This window comes from Crocodylus siamensis, chromosome 5 (assembly GCF_052110815.1).
Source record: "Crocodylus siamensis isolate JL-2025a chromosome 5, ASM5211081v1, whole genome shotgun sequence".
Taxonomy (NCBI): Eukaryota; Metazoa; Chordata; order Crocodylia; family Crocodylidae; genus Crocodylus; species Crocodylus siamensis.
In genome coordinates, this window is record NC_143399.1 from 149,935,374 (window position 1) to 149,950,297 (window position 14,924).

Sequence of the window (14,924 nt, forward strand, 5' to 3'; positions counted from 1 at the left end):
GAAAGCCCCACAATTCAGAATGAGAAAGCAAGGTAGGAGAAAAATAAAATACATTGTTTAAAAGAAAATCTTAATTTAAATGAGCGCTATTGAGAATTTTTTATTAAATGAATAGGATTAAATGAATTGGGATGACATCCCATATGAATAATGGTACAGGACAGTAATGCTGTTTCAGCAAGCACCTAAAATCTGTGGTGAGTAGAAAGTTAAGGTATTACAATAATTACAGGACTTTTGTGTGTCAGATTAATTTTCTCTAAGACAAATGATGTCACATAAAATTAATGTATACTGCTGGCTCACTTGGTTTCATATTTTACATACCTGTTCTTATAATATCATTAAGTACATGTTTAACCAATGCGCTGGCAACACTGTTACTCTCATCATTTTTGACATTTATGATTGCCTTGTTACAAGTACTTCATTGGTATCTCAGCAGCTTTTAACCTAATCAAACAGTATTTCATTCCCCTCTCTACACTCTACTGAACATTTCAAATCTCTCAGATCCTTTAGATCTACTTTTTATGTCATGTGAAATTATCCACAATAGCAAAATCTCAGTCAAGAACTTTATCAAAGATTTATGTTAAAGAAAAGTAAAGGTTTAAAAATAAAAAGGTTATGGAAAAGATTTGCCTTCCCAGTTTAAGATCTTCTTTAGACTACTTCCATAATAAAACCCAATTTAAAAGGAGAATATAAATTATGCTATTTCATAATTAGTAACCCAGTTTCCTAGGCAAACATAAAACAGAACACACCCTAAACTTTAGGCCTCCATTTAGAGCTCCTTTTCCACTTTCAGCTTAATTTCAACCAGAATAATAAACACATTATAATCAATTCATACAAATACAAATAAAGGAAATAAATTACTTGGGCAAACTTGTGAGGGCAGTGAGAAAAGTAATACTAATCTTTGCTGTGAAAGAGAGATCAGAAAGGGAGTAAAAAAACAATAAAATTTAGGGAAAGAATCATCAAAGTATTTGTTCCTTATTGCACAGCTGACCACAGCTGATATTTTTGATATTTCTTTACTTATCACAACATTTCTTTAGCAAAAGAGAACTCTGTTATAACAACTGAACAAAAGGAAAGAGTGTAGTGGTTAATAGGGACTGGATCGAATTAAGGTAGTCTGAGTTCTTTTCCTGGATCCATAGCAATTCACTAAGTCACTTAATATCTCTATTTATCCCATTCCCCGTTCTAGTATGTATAGATATATGGTTATTAAACATGTGCTTAATGTACATTCATCTATATATTCATAGATTGCGAGGCTAGAAGAGACGTCGAGGGATCATCGGGTCCAGCCCCCTGCACCAGGCAGGAACAACAACTGGGAGTTAGGTGACCCCAGCAAGGTGACCGTCCAGTCTCCTGTTGAAGATTTCCAGGGTAGGCAATTGTATCACCTCTAGAGGCAGCTTATTCCACAGTCTAGACCAGCGGTCTCCAAACTTTTTTGATCGCGCACCCCTATCAGTAAAAAATTTTTGAGCACACACCCCTATCAGTAAAAAATTTTTGAGCATGCACCCCAATATATGTATATTTATTTATTTATAAATTATATAATGGTAAAAAAAATCTTTTTGCTCTCACTAAAAATAATATTATTTTCTTCCTGCACCCCAGTGGATCATTTTGTGCACACCCCACTTTAGAGACCACTGGATTAGACACCCTAGCTGTGAAGTTTTCTCAAGGGTGCCCTGGTGAACAGTTGTTCACTGAGCCCTTGATGTACACCCCTGATATAGCGGTAAGCCACTATCAAGTCCCCTCTCAGCCTTCTCTTTTTCAGGCTGAAGAGTCCCAGGTCCCTCAGCCTTTCCTCATATGGCTTGCCTTGCAAGTCTCTGTTCATATCGGTAGCCCTTCTCTGCATTCTCTAGAGCTTTACCATGTCCTTGTTGAAGTGCAGCACCCAGTACTGGATGTAGAACTCTAGCTGCAGTCTCACCAATGCTGAGTAGAGTGGAAGAATCACTTCCCTAGTTTTGAAGCATATCAGAGTGTTATTTGCCCTGTTCGCTACAGTGTCACACTGCTGGCTCATATTCATACTGTGGTCTATTATTACCCCCAGGTCCCTTTCATCTGTGGTGCTGGTCAGTTTGGCATTGCCAGTCCTGTAGGTGTGTAGAGGGTTTTTTGTCCCCAGGAGGAGCACTTTACATTTCTTGATGTTGAACTCCAATTGATTCCGATCCACCCAACTTGCTAGCCTGTCTAGGTCTGCCTATATCTGTAGCCTATCTTTTAGCATGACCCTGTTTCCCCATAACTTGGTATCATCCACAAACTTGGCCAGTGAGCTTTTCACCTCTGCATCCAAATCACTGATGTTGAAAAGCACTGGGCCAAGCACTGACCTCTGAGGGAAACCACTAGCCACTTCTTGCCAAGACGACATAGATCTGTTCATTAGAACTCTCTGAGTCCTACCACCGGCTCGCTACCCACCTAATGCACATTTAACATCTTGTGTAGATGTGCCCAATGTGCATGTATCCTGCCTAACCCATAGGGAACAAGATCACACCGAGGGACCACAATGCATGACTGTAACACAAGCAACAATAGTTCTAGTGAAAGTGTTAAGTTTGGAATGTAGGGCCTGATTTGGCTTTACTGTCATTGCTACTATCGAATTAAATAGAAGCAGGCTGGGTCCAAGAAGACTATTAAATGCCTAAAATCTTTAATACCATAAAGTAAAGTTATGATTGCCCAGCAGCATTTCATGTTCTTTTCAGAAAAATGATTCAGCTACACTCAGACCTCTGAAAACCAAGTAGTAAAGAATTAACAGACATGCCACCTTGCAAGGAAATCTTAATTCTGAAATCTTTGAGCAAGATGCAGATAACACTCTAGTATTTTATAGATAGTACACAACAATCTGGGAATAGAACAAATAAGCACTTGAGCCCGGAGTCTGGCACCTTTTCTTTACTAAGGCAAAACTTGGATTTAAGTCAAGTCTGCCATACAGAAGCCACCTACCCCTGGCCATATATCTATGCCACATAGACCACTGTGAACTTGGTAAATATTACTAGCTCCTCTTTCGTGCCCGAGGGTTCCTATCAAGACACTGGCTCACAAAACCCCAGACCAGAGACTATTGTCATGTGTGAGGCAGAACCAGGACTCTGCGATTACTCCACAATAAACCATGTTGCTGCAAATCCATAACACAGGATGATCCCTATCTGCATCACTAACAATACAGTTTCTGAAGTCACTGCTGAAATGAAGTATTCTTTCTAAGTACATGATTACCCTTCTTTACTTTAAAGTAACAGTTATGCCCATCTGCTCCATCTGACCTCTTCAACATTCAATTCAACTATACCTGCCACATTTAAAGCAGTTGAGGTACATTTAGATAAATGTTGGAGTTCAAATCATGGACCACAAAACAAAAATGGTACCCCCCCTTAAAACTGTCTCCTGTCTATTTATTGTACTGTTCCATTTTGTGAACCATTCCCAATAGCTACTGCCAGCTTCCAGGAGAAGAATTAAGATTATATTGCAATCATGTACTGTAACTCTTTTAAATACTTTTTGATTAAGAACCAAAGACATCTTCAAGTAGAAGAGGCTCTGCTCATGGCCTATTAAAGTGAGCAGGTCTTTCGGAGTAATGGCAGGGAAAAATAGGATCTTACATATGCCTCTATAGTTCTGGAAGTATTATATGGTTTGACTGCATATCTGCTCATTCCAAGTCTATTATTATGTGTGTTTTGGGCACATTTTCCAAATACAGAAGAAAGCACAATTATTTTCCCAAGGAACTCCTGTATGGCCACTTAAATATATAATTCACACTTCAGTATGCCATTTTGCAATGTTAAGACTGGTTTAATAAATATTCCTAGTTGTAATTTTGCTATGTTTAGCCACTGGTTTAGTGTTACATGCATGGAGAGGCTGGTTTAATGCCTGTTGCTTTAGGTTTGTAACTACAGTAATAGAAGTTTCCATGTTTATATATTTTATTGCTCTTACAGTTGCTCTGAGAAGAGGGATAAGAAATAAGGAAATGGGGTGAGGAGGGGAGTCAATTTTTTTCCTACTGTATTTTGGTTCTCATAGTGCACATGTTGGCCTGACTTCCAAGTGCCTAGTATGGATGCCAAAATCAAGCAGGAGAAATTTAGAAAGTATAATTCTACAACCATTTCAATTTTACCTCACTTTGTCACAGCTCTAGTTTTTAAAGTAGCCAACAACAGCTGTATTTAGCTGCAACTTTACACATAAGTCATAGGCGGGTGGGAAAATAAAAATCACAAACATATTGTGAATATATATGTTATCTTTCACAGTATCTTTTTCCCTCCTGTTTCTTTGCACATAATAAAAATGTGAGATATGAAAGCCATTCTTCTTTCCAAATTATGTTATAAAGTTTATTTACACTTTCATAAATTTTAATAAAAATATTCCTTACTCTTTAAATCAAGTAGATCACATATTTTGCATTAAATTCTGTACAGGCATATTCTGTTTCAAACACCTCTGCTAATTAACTAGATCACTATAACTTTATTAATGCATTTGTACTAGTAGTCACCTCTTGTTGAAAGTGTGTGTGTGGAATGCTTTCCATGTCACAGAAACCCAACAGACACCCTCTATAGATGGGACACAAGTAGAATTACTAATCAAAGTACTAATCAACAGCTGAGAATAGATCATTGGCTTATTGTTGGCCATTGGCTTACCAAAGGTTTTCAACCTTTTTAAATTTATGGATCCCTAAAAAATTTTGAATGGAGGTGCAGACACCTTTGAACTGTAAGTGTGGGTATTCAGATACATTTGTTTGAAAATAGTAATTTTTAGTGCCCCTCTTAAACATAGTCCACAAATCACAGGTTGAAAACCACTGGCTAAGACAAACTGTGGGACAGTGGACTCTTATGAAAGAGACAGATAGGCTGAGACTTTTGAGAAACTGGACCATTGCTTTTTTGTCTGTGATATCTTTTACTGGACCAACTACATGATTGGGACAGACTTAGACCAGATTTTGGTTATTGTAGTACCTGGAGAGAGGTTGTGGATAAAACTGATATGCAGCTGCATAAAGCTGTAAGTTTTAGTTGTAATTTTAATAGAAATTTTTAAAATGGTCCTGGCTATTAGGAAAAAGAAATATTGACAGACTAAAGGTCAAAGTGGTTTTATAAATAAAAGCAAAGACTAAATTAAGTGACACAACACAGAGAAAAACTATTTCTGTATTGCTAAGCCTCATCTCTTATTAAGAACTTAATATACTACTGACATTGTGGTTATATAAATTACATGCCACTTTCATGTGACAATGATTATAGTACTAGTTTATGAAGAAAATGTTTAACTTCTAATTCTTTATTTTAGGTTTAGCTATAGTATATAATCCTATACATACTGTAGTATGTATTATACAAATTAGATACACATACCACAACAATTATATCAGTTTGACTTTTTTAATAGGTATACGCCCAGCGTGTCTTAAAATGCTAGGTAAAGTAAGAGAAGAGATAGCATTCTTTGTTATCAGACTGAAAGCAAATTACACAGTATTAACATTGAATCATCCATCCATATTATTTTTATTAAAGTATAGATTTGTGTTTAGTACAATACATTGTTCAACATCTATGGGTGAAATCTTGGTTGCACTGAAGACAATTGGAAAACTCCCTTGAATTTCAGTGGGACCAACTTTAATCCCATGACTGTAATGAATCGTGATGAATAGTGTTTAATTACAGGCTACTTAGAGAAAAAAATTACAGCAAATATTCTGAGAAATTTGCAAACTTTTTAGTGCATTAATTCTTGTAATAACCTCTCTCACAGTTACTCATGGAACAACAATATCACATTTAAACAAATTAATACTTCTATAATTGTGTAGTGCTTACTGAATTTTAGATTTCTATTTTGTAGAATGGGATTTTTCAAATAAGCACATTAAATATAATTTAGGAACCAGTTGGACACTTAGCCAAGTTACAGACATTACACATCAATCAGTATAAGTGACCAAAAAACGGTCTAAACCTGTAATAGAACAGGAGGCTTGTGCCAGGTAGCAGGGATAAGAGCACTCCATAGGAGAAAGGATTGGGCTCCTTGGAGCCTGGCAGCAGCCACAGCAGGGGGGCCTGATCCTTCCTTCTATGGAGCACCCCTGCAAGCCTCCTGGACTGTTGGGTTCATCTTGCCAGCTGCTGCTGGTCCCAACCGCTGAAGGACCTGATCCTTCCTTCAATGGGGTGCTCCCATCCTCACTGCCCAGGACAAACCTCCCAGGCTGCCCAGCATGTCTTGCCAGAGCTCAACACCAGTAGTGGCTGGCTAGATATGCCCCGCCACCCAGGAGTCTTGCAGGGGCACCCCACAGAAGGCAGGATCAGGCCCCTTGCCTACTGCTGGTACTGACCCCTGGGGTATTAAATCCTTCCTTCTACAGAATGCTCCTGTCCCTGCTGCCCAGCGCAAGCCTCCCAGGCTGCACTGGTGTATCCTGTTGGCTGCCGCTGGTGCCAAGCTCTGGAAGACTCACTGGGCAGCCTAAGAGGATTGCCCCGGGCAGCAGGGACAGGAGCTTGAAAACTTTGGTTCCAAATGTGTTGTACTTGACATTACTTCTACAGAGCTGAGCCATCCCTGATTGGCTGTCAGGCACACACTCGCAATCTCCTGCTGTCACCATGGACTCCCTTCGATGCCACCTCTAGGCTTCCAGGAAAACCCCAGAAGGGGTAACCTTGGCATGCCCAGTAGTCCAGCCAGTGGCAGCAAGGGAGGGTGTGCCATGGTGACCCACTCTGGGATTCTCCTGGAAGCATAGGATTGGGTATGGGGGAGGGTCTGCAGTGACAGCAGGGGTTGGGGACGTGTGTGACAGCCAGTCAGGGATGATCCTCAACTGTGCTTGGCTGCCCTCAACAATCTCTAGCATGCTGGGAAGCATGCAGGAGTGCCCCCTGCCTTCTGGCCTCAGCCAGTGCAAGTATCTGCATGCCCTCCCAACAAAGGGTGAACATGTGTTCCTTTCATTCCCAATCTAATCTATGCAACTTAGAGAAACCCATAAAGGCTTGATCAATTTTTGCCTTGGGCTTTTTGAATGTTTGTAATTAGTCTTAGTAGAACAGACTGTCCTAACATTTTCATGACTGATGTTGAACAAACATTTCTTAGCTTCATATGTTATGGAAGAACCAGTTAAAGTTAAAATAGGGTGCATCTACATGTGACACTACATTGCTGTAGTGATGCACTACAGCAATGTAGCTCATCGCTACAGAGATGTAACGTCATCAGGCACAAACTGTGACACCAATGCTACATTACTCTAGTGACAAGCTATCTCACTATAGCATATCACTACAGTCAAGTAGCTGCTAAAAATAACTGTGCCAACAGGATGGTGAGTAATGGCTGTTACTGCACCGTCATTTAGTACTTCCTTAAGTACTAAATGACAATGCAGTAACAAATGCTGTATGGAGGGCATGTGTAGATGTGCCCATAGAGAAGAATTCCAGTATCTAACGTGTCTAGATACCTGCAAGTGCCATCCAAAGTAATGTAGGTGTTGATCTAATAAAAACAGGTTGACAACATCTGATAGTGCAAATCAAGTCTTTGCTTTTCAAGACATTTCAGCTTGCAACTGCACTGACTTTTAAACAAAGGATTTGCCTGTCAACATCACATGATTCTATGATCATGTGATTCCATACACTGCCATAGTATGGAAATAATTAAGAAACTTTAAAATGATAGAAAAAATAGAAAGTAAGACTGCTGATAAAACCGTAGATATAGTCTTACTTTCTGATTTTTATTTCTTTCTAATTTACCAGATGTCAAGCAAAACATCATATCCTGAGGACAGATGCATTTGTGATTCAGAATTTGAGACAGATTTAAAAAGTCTCTCCAGCATTTCTAAAAAGTCTATTCCAATGAGATTACAAATTCTGTCATCTGAAGTTACAAGGAGGTACATGGACTGCAGCAAGAGCCATCAAAACAGGACATTCAGAGGATAACTGAATCTTGCTCATTGGCAAAGGTAGTGAAGAGAGCAAGAAGCTACAGCATTTTAAAATAAACAGAGATGTGAATTCAGAAGTCTCACTGACTTAGAAGATAAACCAGAATGACACAATCAGTTATAATCTTCTTGAAAGTGATACATTTTGTTTTCTTAGAATGAAAATAAATTGCAAATATATATATGAGTCATAGCGTATCTACAGAGGTTAGGGCTGCACTCTAACTCATGGAGCAGTTTATAAAAAGTGCCATGAGAGAGAGCTCCACCCTCAACCCAAAAGATGTTCACCTGTTGGATCGGGGGGGCATTGAGCCTGCCTGCACAAGCCCTCCTGGCCAGCAGGCAAGGGCATTCCAGCAGCCTGCTGAACACCCCTCCCCAGCCCTGTTCTCCCACCCCAACCCCCAGCTCCGGGGCTGTCCATAGCAGAGGGAAGGAAGGGGGCAGCACACAGCTGCAGGCTGTTTTTCCCAGCCTGAGCTGGAGCGGGGAGTGTGCAACAGAGCCCCCTCACCTCATGGGCCCTCCCCAACTACACTGGCTGGGGTACTGGGGGGGGACCTAGGCCGGACCCACGAGGTGAGGGGGCTCTGTTCCACCACCCTGCTTCCAGCTCAGGCTGGGCAAAACAACTAGCAGCTCCATGCTGCTGCCACTCTCAAGAGGCCCAGCCAGAGCTGAGGAGGAGGGGGAGTGGAATGTAGCCCCCTTGCCACGTGGGCCAGATCTGGCTCCCCCCAGTACCCCAGCCGGGGTAGCTGGAGGGGGTGGTCTGTGAGACAGAGTGGTTCTTTGTGAGACAAAGTGGCCCCCTTCCAGCACAGGCCAGGCAAAACAGCTAGCAGGTGGGTGTTGCTCCCTTCCCTTCTCTCTCTCCCCTACTGACAGCTTAGCCCTTTGTGCAAAAACATAACCCTTGAGGGAACACAAATTTCCTAAGGTGCTCTGCTTTAGAGTGTTCAATCTAGTAGCCCATTTCACAAGGTGTAATGTTTTGTGTGATCAGCCATGTTAAAAGTGCTCTGCAGCTGTGCACTTGTGTTACATCATGGCTATCAGGGGCCCAGTTGCACAAAAATGTCACTTGTGTAAGCACCCATAGTCATCCAAGCTTATAGGCAGTCTCAGAAGAGACCACAAAAAAATCAAATCTTTAAGTTTTGGGGGGGAAGGAGAGGGAGAAAATATTCTCATTGACTTCAAGGAAGTTTTTCCTGAAAAAATGACTGCACAGAGTAGACACAGTATAACTGGATTATTGCACATTGTTCAAATAGAAAGATTAGGGTTTAAAGAAAGCATAGAAAGCTAGAGAAGATAGATGGATGTAAACATCAAAGGATGTAAAGAATACGAGCTTGTTGGCCAGGTTGCTTGGGAACGTGAGGCATAAAGTATCTCTGAATCATGCTACATTATATTATTGCAAGGGTTGGCTAGAAAAGCTTCTAGGAAATGCATGAGAACAGCAGGGACAAAAAGCATGAATTAATTGTCCTATTATATATGTTATATTAAATACTATTTATTAAATACTATAATTAAATTTTAATACTTTAAATAAAGTTGACAGTAAAGATGAGAACTCATAATTTTGATACCAGCAAATCTAAGAAGAGTCATCCAAAATATACAGAACTGTGAAGATCTTAGGGGCCAGAAGTGAAAGGGGACTTGCTAGATAGTATGAGAATTAACTTTCTGTAGGAAAGCTTTCTAGGAAATGCAGAAATTAACAGTTTTATAAATAACAATACGCAAAAGGAGAACAGGATGTTGGAACTGGCAATGTGTGGGCTGAAAGTTCTTTTTGTTATAGGATGCTCTAGAGATAGGAACCAAGTTTTTTAAAGATGAATTCCTAGGATGAAACTCTGGCCCCAGTAAAGATAATCAGAAAGTTTTGCTATTGACTTCAGTGGACACAGGTTTCTACTCCTGTTTGTTTCTGTTGACATAGGCCATGTGTAGACAAAAAAAGGGGCATGTGTGCATGACACTTTAAAGCAGGCTAAATGCTTTTGCACCACCTAAATGGTGCATACACGCCTCAGTGGTGTATGGCACATTAATTCCAGCCACTGTAGGAAATTCAGCAGCGTAATGCATATTAAATGACTTGGGGTGCAGCAAACTAAAACTCCTCAAAGGAGAAGGAGGAGGAGGAGGTGTTTGGCTCTGCAGCTGTAGAGGCAGGAAGCTGAAACTCCGAGGAGGAGGAGTTTTAGTTTGCTGCCCCCACAGCCACAGAGTGAAGCACCAGGCTCTGTGCAGCTCCAGGGCTCTGCAGAAAGCCCTGCAGGCATCCTAGCAGTAGCCCAGGAAGGCAAGCTCTGCCCCAAAAAATCAGCAAGCCTGATTTGCCATCACTCCCTACCCCCACTGGAGCCTGAGCTGCGCAGGGGCCTGGTGGTTCCTTGCGTGGCTGTGCTGCCCCCTGGGACTGCCTGAGCCAGGTGCCTGCGGGCAGGTGCAACCTGGGGTGGGGGGTGCCACCACTGCGACAGAGGGAAGCACCAACCTGCCCCCCCCCCACAGCCCAGGGACCGCTCCCCTCTCCACCACTGGAGTGGCAGTTAAGTACAGACTATGTGCACAACATGGGGGTTTAAAGGGCCCTAAATTTAAGTGGTGGGTTTCCATTCAATTTAGGGACCTGTTTCATCTACACACACCCATAAGTATTAAGAATAACACTGGTCCAGAGATGCTGGACAAGTTCTAGGCAACAATGGAGTTGCTGAAGACCCAAAAGTGATATTACAATCAAAAACTTTTTTGAGGTACTGATGTAGGGAGTAAACACTGAATAGTGAAACAGGGACTGAATCCTTCTCTGAAAGCACATTTGCTTGAGAGTCCTGGTTTAGGCATTTGAAAATCCAAATGTAGGTGAAAGTTGACTAACACTGACGTATGATGGATGAGGCCACTAAGGACATCTTTAAGGGATCAATGTTAGTGATGAAACTAGTGATATACATAAGGGTATTGCTATATACTTTGTCTTATTGCAATTAAAAAATTAAACTGTTGTTATATTTTTAGAATTTGTGGCAGTCTTCTCTCATACAAATGATCAGTTCTAAATTTCATCTTTGTCATTTTCAGAAAAAAAGACACAGAAGCCTACAACGACTTTTCATATTTTATAATTAAGAAAACATTTTCAATTTGTATATGCTCCAGGTCAAATTAAAATAAATAAGAACATCAATACAAAATAAAACATCAGTACATATTAGAATAAGCCTGTTCAATTTGATAACATTCAGCTTTTTCCATTTGAGACGAAATTTAATTTAAAAAAAACCAGTTGTACATTGAAGAGAAGTAGCCTTAAAATTTTGAGTTTAAAAAAACCCAGCCCTTATTTATCTTACACTGGTATTCTTTTTAAGATTTAACTCTTTAAGAAATACTGTATTATACTTTATATTCTTATACAGAATCAGAAGTAAGGAAAAACACAAACCAGCCAGTAAGGCCTAATTACCAAAATGATTGATTTTACTAATACATGGAGTAATTAAGTACACAGTGGGCACATCTATGCATTAATGCACTTTATTTTAGCCTGATTTTTATGTCTTAGATGCCACAAGATATACCATGTGAAAACTGCTTTCTGAAAATAAAGCTTAAAACAAATAAAGAAATTTTATTTTGAAGCTTCACTAGCTACATTATAAAAGAGAGTGTAAAATGAGACATTAAACTATAAACACTGAAGACAGACAAGTAAACTGTCTGTTCACATGTAGTACTTCAAAAAGATTCACTGTATCCAATTTTTTAAAAAATTCTCTTAAAAGCTGAAAAAAAAATGCTTGCACTTTACATGGAATATTGTACAAAGGACCAGGGAGAATATATGACCTGGATAAGGGATCCGCACATTACTTAGACTCTCAATGACTACAACATATCACAATAGTATATGAAGTATAGCAACAATGTAGGACACAACACACACTCTAAATATGAATCATAAAAATAAGTATTTTTAAAAGCAGTCTTCTCTATTCTCCCCCTAAAGCAAAAATGTCTGATCCATATTTATTTAGGAAAAGAACAGTCCATACAATAGTTGTCTCTACAAAAGTCCTTTTGTTCATTGCAGTATAATTTTCTCTGAACTTCATCACTCCTTCTTAGTCTAGTTGTTATTAATAGCACCCTCTAGAGTAAAATGTATAGAAATATTTTCTTTCCCACATTTTACTGAGAGAAATATATGCCCAAGCTTTGGCTAGACATTTAAAATATAAGTACATTACCAAAAAAGAATATTTTACCTTCCATGTATTCCCCAACTTGCTTTGTAACTTTACAGCTGTAAAACCAAGTTTCTCTTTTTTTTAATTTAAATTTCACCATTTCTGTGTTAATACTTTTTTAATACTGCTTCTTGAGAAATTTACCTACGGTCACTTTCAGAGGACAATTCATCTCTAATTTTGTCACCATAGTACTTGTAACATTACAAAATAAATGTCTGAGTTTTAAGTTTTGACTTCAGTGTGGCTACATTCTTTACGAATGATCTAGATCAATTATCTTAGGAACAGGCTCTCAGTGACTGTGATCTATCTTCACTGCTACGAGATTCACATACAGCACACTGCAGCTGTACATTTCATTTCAGGAGACCAATAGGTGGGCAGGCTGCTACAAACCAGACCTGGCTGTGGAACGGCAGCCCTGGAGCACAGCATCTTCTGGAACTTTCGGGACAAAATGCAAGAACAATCTTCTTCATAAGTCTCCTAAGGATAACCTGCCCTCCTCCCTAAAAATGGCAAATGGTGATATTCCAGTATCTAATACATTTTCCTAGCAAAAGAAAGTTGTGATTAAGATGGGGGGGGTTCTCCTTTTTGTTTGATATGCTGAGATTAACCGCACCTTCCATAGTGGGCCAAGATGATAACATTCATCTTATGTTTTTTAAACAGAAACTTCAGTAATAATTGCTCTGTTTACTTGAATCCAAGATGAGGTCCCCCCATTTAACATGGAGAAAAAGCCTTTTATCTTAGATTTGATTACAAGGCAGTGTGGGGGTGGCAGAGGAGGAGAACAGGCAGCTGTTGCAGCTCTGACTGCGGCCCCTACCCAGGTTTGGGCTCAGAGCGGCAGCCACTGTCCTGCTGCCTCCCACCCCACTCGTTACCACTTACCCTCTGGCTCTTGTTCCAGCTCCACTCCAGCCCAGGACATAGAGCATATGGTTGTTCTAGCCCTGGTCAGGCCACACTGCAGTAGTGGCAGTGGTGGTGTTAGCAGTTCCAGCCCAGCTTCAGGGATAGGGCCAGAGCTGCCACTGGCACAACCACAGGCACCAGGGGCAACAGGTAGTGAGGGAGGACAGGCAGCACGAGACAAGGGACAGGGGGCAGGGGGCAGGCCACTTGACTCCCCTGTCACCTGCCCCCCCCCACCTACTTGCCCTGCTGCAGTGTGTGGGGGGGGATGAAATTAAGATGATTCTCTGATAATTAGATTCTATACATGGGGAATTTTAACAAATTTATACATTTTCCATGTATAGGTTGTAATTACTGGGGGGCTGTATTAAATACAAAGTTGTCTAGGATTTGGATAAATACAATAAGTAAAAATCTTTAAATTATAATATTATATGGGTACTAAATCTTCAGCTGGCGTTAGGCTGTGTAGCTTCCCTGACTTTAAAAGAGCTGTGATTTACATCCACTGAGAATCTGGCCACTTACCTTTATCCCATGACTGTAAAATATTCATCATTAGTTAAGTTTTAGGTAAGACCTATTACAAAGTTCCTTTAAGCTAAGACATATAGCATAGATTTAAAAAAAAAATAAAACTCTATCACGTGACTTCTTTTTTTTTTTCTTTTTATAGCTCTAGTTAGGCAACTTTTAGTGTGACCACAACTGTAACTTTACCTTGCTGTCCCACTAATTAAAAAAATATACCCTAGAATTCTAATGGGATGGGCTGACTTCACCTTCCACAATTAACACTGCACTGTGATTTATCAGATTTATGATCCAGTTATTTTGGGATCTATCTTGTCCAATAGGTACTTCTCACCGCTTTCAGGATGCAGGATAAGACTTGGGTTCAGTTTAATCTCCAGTAGTAAGTTTCTGTGGCCACAGGCCCTTTTCAAGAATGTCTAATTCTCTAACCATCCCCTAGGTTAAATCATCCAAACTGCACATACATAAAGCTGATGTTGTGCTTTAACCATTTGTTTCTTTTGTGCACTGACTTAAAATATTCTATATCAAATGCTTAATGGAATGCTCTGCACCCTAACAAGCTTGTGGCTGAACTTATTCATTTGAAAAGCAAACATTTTATTAACAAAAGAAGAGGGAGAAATAGTTCATATCAAATACCTGGCAGCTGATACATGCAATCATGTAACATTACATCTTTTCTTGTCTTTTGACTTAAAAATATTAATATTGGTGTATAACTATTGTAAAATGATGAACTGTAGAGAAACCAAACAGTGTATTTGAATAAAACTATCAGGTATTTTGAATAAAAACTATTTGTAGATATGATAGAATACATTTTCCTGTGACTCAAAGACAAGTTCAATAAAATAGTGTCTGAAGAAACTGAAGTTTGTTTTTCATATAAGAACAATTATTGCAAATACCTAGAGCATCTGAATTAAGACCATATAATTTTCTGATTCTTCATTTCTACAGATAGAGGTCAGAAAGTCTTTGGCACACAATTTTTTTTACTCTAGTCCTTTTCATTTGAGGAATATAAAGTATTATTTTAGTTGTATGAGTTTTCTCTTTATTTTTTAAAA

At 39.6% G+C, this 14,924-nt stretch overlaps 1 long non-coding RNA gene across 6 annotated transcripts in view; it reads left to right on the forward strand.

Moving 5' to 3' along the window:
* Positions 1-14,924, forward strand: part of LOC149864737 (uncharacterized) — a 60,151-nt gene that overhangs the window by 5,198 nt on the left and 40,029 nt on the right. The window contains exons 3-4 of one of the 6 annotated variants that reach the window (XR_016442254.1): positions 1,287-1,413; positions 12,753-14,562. This is a non-coding gene — a long non-coding RNA (uncharacterized LOC149864737). Of the gene's footprint in view, positions 1-1,286; positions 5,560-7,907; positions 8,590-11,215; positions 12,707-12,752; positions 14,563-14,924 lie in introns of those variants that run through there. The other 5 variants (XR_016442257.1, XR_016442255.1, XR_016442258.1 and 2 more) reach the window with 5 other exon arrangements.